General features: G+C 32.2%; 1 non-coding gene across 1 annotated transcript; it reads left to right on the forward strand.

Annotated features, from left to right (window-relative positions):
- Positions 1–216: 216 nt before the first annotated feature.
- LOC131813281 (U6 spliceosomal RNA) lies at positions 217–323 on the forward strand. The gene has a single exon (XR_009346707.1). It is a non-coding gene; the product is annotated as a U6 spliceosomal RNA (small nuclear RNA).
- The last annotated feature ends 6,512 nt before the right edge of the window (positions 324–6,835 follow it).

Here is a 6,835-nt window from a genome sequence, read left to right on the forward strand (position 1 = left end):
ACTCTAAGTATAATAAATCAGAAAAATAATGAGGAAACTTATTGTTTTTTTGGGAGGGGAAACTTATTCTTAAAATTAATTTGCATAAATAAATATTTGGGAAACAGTAAGAGCAAAATCTGTTTTCCATAAAGTCTGTTGCATCTATTTTTAGGTTAAGCATATGAAATTTAAAAATAAAACCATGCAAATACATAAATAAAACATAAGATATGAGTGCTCGCTTCGGCAGCATATATACTAAAATTGGAACGATAGAGAGAAGATTAGCATGGCCCCTGCGTAAGGATGACATGCAAATTCGTAAAGTGTTCCATATTAAAAAAAAAAAAAAACATAAGATATGAAATAAAATTCTGTCACATAAAATTAAAAGTATTATGTGACAAAGGGAATTTTGATGATCTGAGAAAATCAAAAGCATTATTACATTTGGAGAAGTAAATTTATAAAGGTCCCATATAAGTGATTTTTTTTTTCAAATAGCTTTTATGCTATGTTCAGCTGTTTCTCCTCCCTAATTTCTGAGAGTGTACTTAACCTAAGGCTTATAATAATAAAACTTAAAACAGTAACAGCATGTTTCTGAGGTTATTGTGAAAACTAAACATAGCTATTGGTCTTTATTGGTGTTAGTGTTGTATTAGTAGTATCAGTATTTAATGAAATAATATGCAAAGATTTGACTGAGGCATTTGAACTAATCATTATTATATTTTAACTGAAAATAAATTATACAGACTATCAAAATCATGAATGTAAATAACTATACACAAATATATACATATGGATACTTAAAATGGAAGAAAATTTACCAAAATTAAAATAACTCTAGGTGCTCTAATTTTAGGTAATTGCCCAATTTTTATCAATTTCTAAGATATATTTTTGCATATGTGTTACATATACAACTTATTTAAACTACACATTACATATAATTTAATTTCTCTGTATTATATAAAGATAGAAATTTGATTCACATGTAATATACATAGGCTATATGTATATGTATATATAGAATATATGTTATATTCTAATGTGTATAAGTTAATATTAAAATATCATAACCTTAATAAATGTAATTTTCCCCTTTGTAGACAAGCACTTATCCCACTCCAGACCCTGCTATTCACTGGTCTTTATTCTATTTCTCTAGTTTTATCTTTTCAAGAATGTCATACAGAAGGATCATTCACTTGGGATTCTTTCAGTCTGGCTTCCTTTACTAAGAATAAGACATTTGTGATTCATTGATGTTTTGTGTATTGTTAATTTGTTCCTTTGTATTATTAATTAGACTGTATTTTTTCTTTCAATTTTATTTTAATTCCAGTATAGTCAACATAGTGTTATATTAGTTTCAGGTGTACAATGTAGTATACTTAACACTTCTATATACTATTCATCATGACAAATGCACTCCTTAATCCACATCACTTATTTTTTTTAAAGATTTTATTTATTTATTTGAGGGAGAATGAGTGAAAGAGAGCATGAGAAAGGAGGAGGTCAGAGGGAGAAGCAGACTCCCCAAGGAACTGGGAGCACGATGTGGGACTCGATCCTGGAAGTCCAGTATCATGACCTGAGCCGAAGGCAGTTGCTCAACCAACTGAGCCACACAGGTGCCCCTCCACATCACCTATTTTACTATAGCCCGCATACCTCCTTTCTGGTAATCATCAGTTTGTTTTTGCTTTTTTTTTAGTATTTGATTTTAAAAAATATTTTATGTATTTATTTGAGAGAGAGAGGAGTGTGAAAGTACAATAATGGGAGAGGGAGAAACAGATTCCCCACTGAATGGGGACCTGACAAATGGGAAGCCCGACATGGGACTCAATCCCAGGATCCTGGGATCACGACCTGAGCCAAAGTTATGTGCTCAAACATCTGACCTGGCCAGGCACCCATCAGTTTGCTTTCTATAGTTAAGAGTCTATTTCTTTGTTTCTCTCTCTCTCTATTTCCCTTTGCTTATTTTGTTTCTTAATTTCTATATATGAGTGAAACTATATGGTATTTGTCTTTCTCTGACTGGTTTCTTTCGCTTAGGATTATAATCTCTTTTTTTTCCCCTTTTTAAAAATTTTATTTATTTATTTATTTGACAGGTAGTAGGCAGAGAGGCAGGCAGAGAGAGATCACAAGTAGGCAGAGAGGCAGGCAGAGAGAGAGAGGAGGAAGCAGGCTCCTGGCTAAACAGAGAGCCCAATGTGGGGCTCGATCCCAGGACCCTGGAATCATGACCTGAGCCAAAGGCAGAGGTTTTAACCCACTGAGCCACCCAGGCGCCCCTATAATCTGTTTCCATCCATGTCATTACAAATGACAATATTTCATTCTTTTTTAGGACCAAATAATATTCCACTGTACACATATACAGTGGAATATTAAATGTAAATATTTATTTTTATTAAATGTAAATGTAAATTATATTATTAAATGTAAATATTTATTTACATTAAATGTAAATATCCATTTATCTATCAGTGGATATTTAAGACTGCTTTGGTAATTTGGCTACTGTAAATAATGCTGCTATAAAAATATATATATACCTTTGTATTAGAGTTTTTGTATTTTGTGGATGAATACCACATAGGGCAATTACACATAGTAGGGTAGTCTTATTTTTAACTTTCTGAGGAACCATTTTTTCAAAGTGGCTGCACCAATTTGCATTCCCATCATCAAAAGAGGGTTCCCCTTTCTCCTTTTAGCTATTTTGACAGGTGTGAGGTGATATCTCATTGTATTTTAAATTTGCATTTCCCTCATGATGAGTGATGTCGAACAATTTTTGTGTCTGTTGACCATCTATATGTCTTTAGAGAAATATCTGTTCATGTGGTTTGGCCCATTTTTAGTTGGATTATTTGTTTTTTCAAATTTTCAAATTTTGAGTTATCTAATTTCCTTTTATATTTAAGATACTAACTCTTTATCCAATATGTCATTTGCAAATATCTTCCTCCATTCTCTAGTTTTCTTTTGAGATTTCTTAATTGTTTCCTTTGTTGTGCAGAAGCTTTTTATTTTGATGCAGTCCCAAGAGTTTATATTTATTTCCCTTGCCTTATAAGATAGATCCAGAAAAATGTTGCTACATCTGATGATAGAGAAATTACTATCTCCTCTAGGATTTTATAATTTCAAGTCTCACTATTAGGTCTTTAATTCATTTTCAGTTAATTTTTGTGTGTGATGTATGAAAGTGTTCCAGTTTTATTTTTTCCCACATACCTGAACAGTTTTCCCAACACCGTTTGTTGAAAAGACTATCTTTTTTTTGTCATTCTGTCCTGCTTTGGTGAAGACTAATTCACCATATTTGTGGGTTCATTTCTGGGTTTTATATTCTATTCCTTTGATCCATGTGCCTACTATTGTGCAAGTGCTATACAGTTTTGATCATTACAGCTTTGTAATATAACTTGAAGTCTGAAATTATGATATCTTCAGGCTTTCTTTTCTTTTTCAAAATTGTTTTGACTATTCAGGCTCTTTTGTGGTTCCATATAATTATTAAGGTAGTTTGTTCCAGTTTTATGCAAATGCTGTTGGTATTTTGTTAGGGATTGCCTTAAATGTGTAGATTGCTTTGGGTAGTATAAATATTTCAACAATATTTGTTCTTCTAATCCATGAGTTTGGAATGTCTTTTCATTTCTTTGTGCTGTGTTCAGTATTTTCTAGTTTTTAGAGTAGAGATTTCTCACCTCTGTATTTATTCCTAGGTATTATTATGCTGGGGTGTAATTGTAAATGGACTGTTTTCTTAATTTCACTTACTGCTGCTTCATTGTTCATATATATAAATGCTACAGATTTCTATACATTAACTTTTCTAACCTATACCTTTACAAACTTCCTTTATCAGTTTTAGCAGTTTTTTGGTGCATTCTTTTAGGGTTTCCTATATAGAATATCATGTTATCTACAAAGAGTGAAAGTCTAACTCTTTCCTTACCAATTCTGATCCCTTTTATTTTCTGATGTTGTCTAATTGTTGCAGCTAGGATTTCCCAGTGCTGTGCTGAATAAAAGTGAGGAGAGAAGCCATCCTTGTTATCCCCGACGGTAGTGGGAAACTCAGTGTTTCCCAATAGAGGATGATGTAAGTCTGCATTTTTCATATGTGGGGTTTATTGTGTTGAGGTATGTTCCTTCTAATCATACTTTATTGAGGGCTTTTATCATGAATTGATATTGTATTTTGTGAAATGCTGCTTCTTCATCAATTGAAATGACCATAGGGTTTTTCTCCTTTTACTTATCAGAGTCTTGATTTGCAAATATTGAATCATCTTTCCTCCCCGGGAACAAATCCCATTTGATTTTGGTGAATTATTTCTTCAGTGTACTGTTGAATTCAGTCATCTAGTATTTTGTTAAGAATTTTTGCATCTCTATTCATCAGGGAAACTGGCCTATAGTTTTCTTTGCGATGTTCTTTTCCTTGTTTTGATATCAGGGTGGTACTGGCCATACAGAATGAATTTGGAAGTTTTCCTTCTTTTATTTTTTATTATATTATTATATATATTTTATTATATTACTTATTACTTGAGAAGAATAGGCATTAACTCTTCCTTAACTGTTAGGTAGAGTTTGCCTGTGAAGCCATAAGTTCCTGGGCTTTTGTTTTGGGGCAAATTTTTATTACTGGTTCAATATCCTTGATGATAATTGGTCTTTTCAGTTTTTCTATTTCTTCCTATTTAGTTTTGACAGGCTATATGTTTCTAGGAAATTATCCATTTCTTCTAGGTTGTCTAATATGTTGGCATATAGTTTTTCATATTATTCTCTTATGATTGTATTTCTGTGGTTTTAGTTATTATTTCTCCTTTTTCTGTTGTATTCTGTTCATTTGTGTACTTCATCTTTTTGATGAATCTGGCTAGAAGTTTATCAATGTTATTGATCTTTTAAAAGAAACACCTTCTGGTTTTATTAATCTGTTCTATTTTTTTAACTTTTAATCTCATTTATTTCTGTTCTAATCTTTATGATTTTCTTCCTTTTGCTGGTTTTAGGTTTTGTTTGTTTTTTCTCTTTTTCTAGCTCCTATAGGTGTAAAATTAGGTTGTTGATTTGATCTTTTTCTTGCTTCTTGAGTTAAGCCTGTATTTGTTATAAACTCCCTTCTTAAAACAGTTTTTGTTCTATCCCAAGGATTTTGGACTATTGCGTTTTTATTTTCATTTGTTTCAATTTTTTTTTAAATTTCTTCTTTGGATTTTTTTTTTAAGATTTTATTTATTTGTTTGACAAAGAGTAAGACAGTGAGAGAGGCAACACAAGCAGAAGGAGTGGAAGAGGGAGAAGCAGGCTTCCTGCTGAGCAGGGAGCCCAATGAGGGGCTTGATCCCAGGATCCTGGGATCGTGATGTGAGCTGAAGGCAGAGGTTCAATGACTCAGCCACCAAGCACCCCTCTTCTTTGAATTCTTGATACACTCACTGTTTAGTAACATTTTTTAAATTTTTTAAATTAACATATAATGTATTATTAGCCCCGGGGGTACAGGTCTGGTAATCACCAGGTTGACACACTTCACAGCACTCACCATAGCACATACTTTCTCCAATGTCCATAACCCAATCACCCCCTCCCAGAATGTTTTTTTTTTAAAGATTTATTTGAGAGAGAGGAGCGGCAGAGGGAGAAGATAGAGAAACCCAATAGGCTCCATGCCCATGGGGCTTAATCTCACAACTTTGAGATGAAGATCTGAGTGAAGTCAAGAGTTAGACATTTAACCAACTGGGCCACCATATGTCCCTGTTTAGTCGGATGTTATTTAAGCCCAGGTACTTGTGGTCTTTCTAGATTTTTTTTTTTCTTGTGATTGATTTCTAGTTCCAGTGTTGTGGTCAGAAAAGATGCTGTATAACTTCGATATTTTTTACTTTATTGAGACTTTTTTGTGGGTTATTCTGATATGTGATCTATTCTGGAGAATGTTCTGTGTGCACTGGAAAAAATGCATACTCTGCTGTATTGGGATGGAATGTTCTGAATGTATCTATTAAGTCTTTCTGGTCAGGTACGTCATTCAAAGCCACTGTCTTCTTGTTAATTTTCTGTTTGGATGATCTATCCATTAATACAAATAAGGTATTAAACTCTCCCTCCATTATTGTATTACTTTAGATTAATTCCTTTATGCTTTTTACTAACTCTTTTATGTATTTGGGTACATAAATAATTACAATTTTGGTATCTTCTTCGTGGATTGTCTCCTTTATTATTATATACAGTCCTGCTTTGTCACTTTTTACAAACTGTGTTTAAAGTTTACTTTGTCTTAAATAAGTATTGCTATTCAGGCTTCCTTTTGACATCAATTTCCAAATAAATATTTCTCCATCCTCTTACTTTCAATCTGCAGGTATCTTTAGGTCTGAAATGAGTCTCTTGCAGTTGACATATAAATGGGTTTTAATTTTTTTTAACTTTTTATATACTTTTATCCACTCTCATCTATGTCTTTTGATTGGAGCATTTAGTCCATTTAATTCAAAGTAATTATTGATAAATACATATTTATTGCTGTTTGTTATTTTTTTGTGTTTTTTGTAGTTTATTTATGATTCTTACCTCTTTTTTTCATGGTTTGGTGGTTTTCTTTAGTGATATATTTGGATTCCCTACTCTTTTTTTGCATTTCTATACTGTTTTTTATTTGTGTTTACCATTTGCTTTATATATAACATCTGTATATAGCAGTCTATATTATAACTAATATGATGCTCACTTAATTTTGAACATGACCTCCATGTTTCAGCTATTTGAATATATTTTACACCTTTTCTGTGTGTGTTTC

The sequence above is a fragment of the Mustela lutreola genome, chromosome 12 (genome assembly GCF_030435805.1).
Source record: "Mustela lutreola isolate mMusLut2 chromosome 12, mMusLut2.pri, whole genome shotgun sequence".
NCBI classification, from domain to species: Eukaryota; Metazoa; Chordata; class Mammalia; order Carnivora; family Mustelidae; genus Mustela; species Mustela lutreola.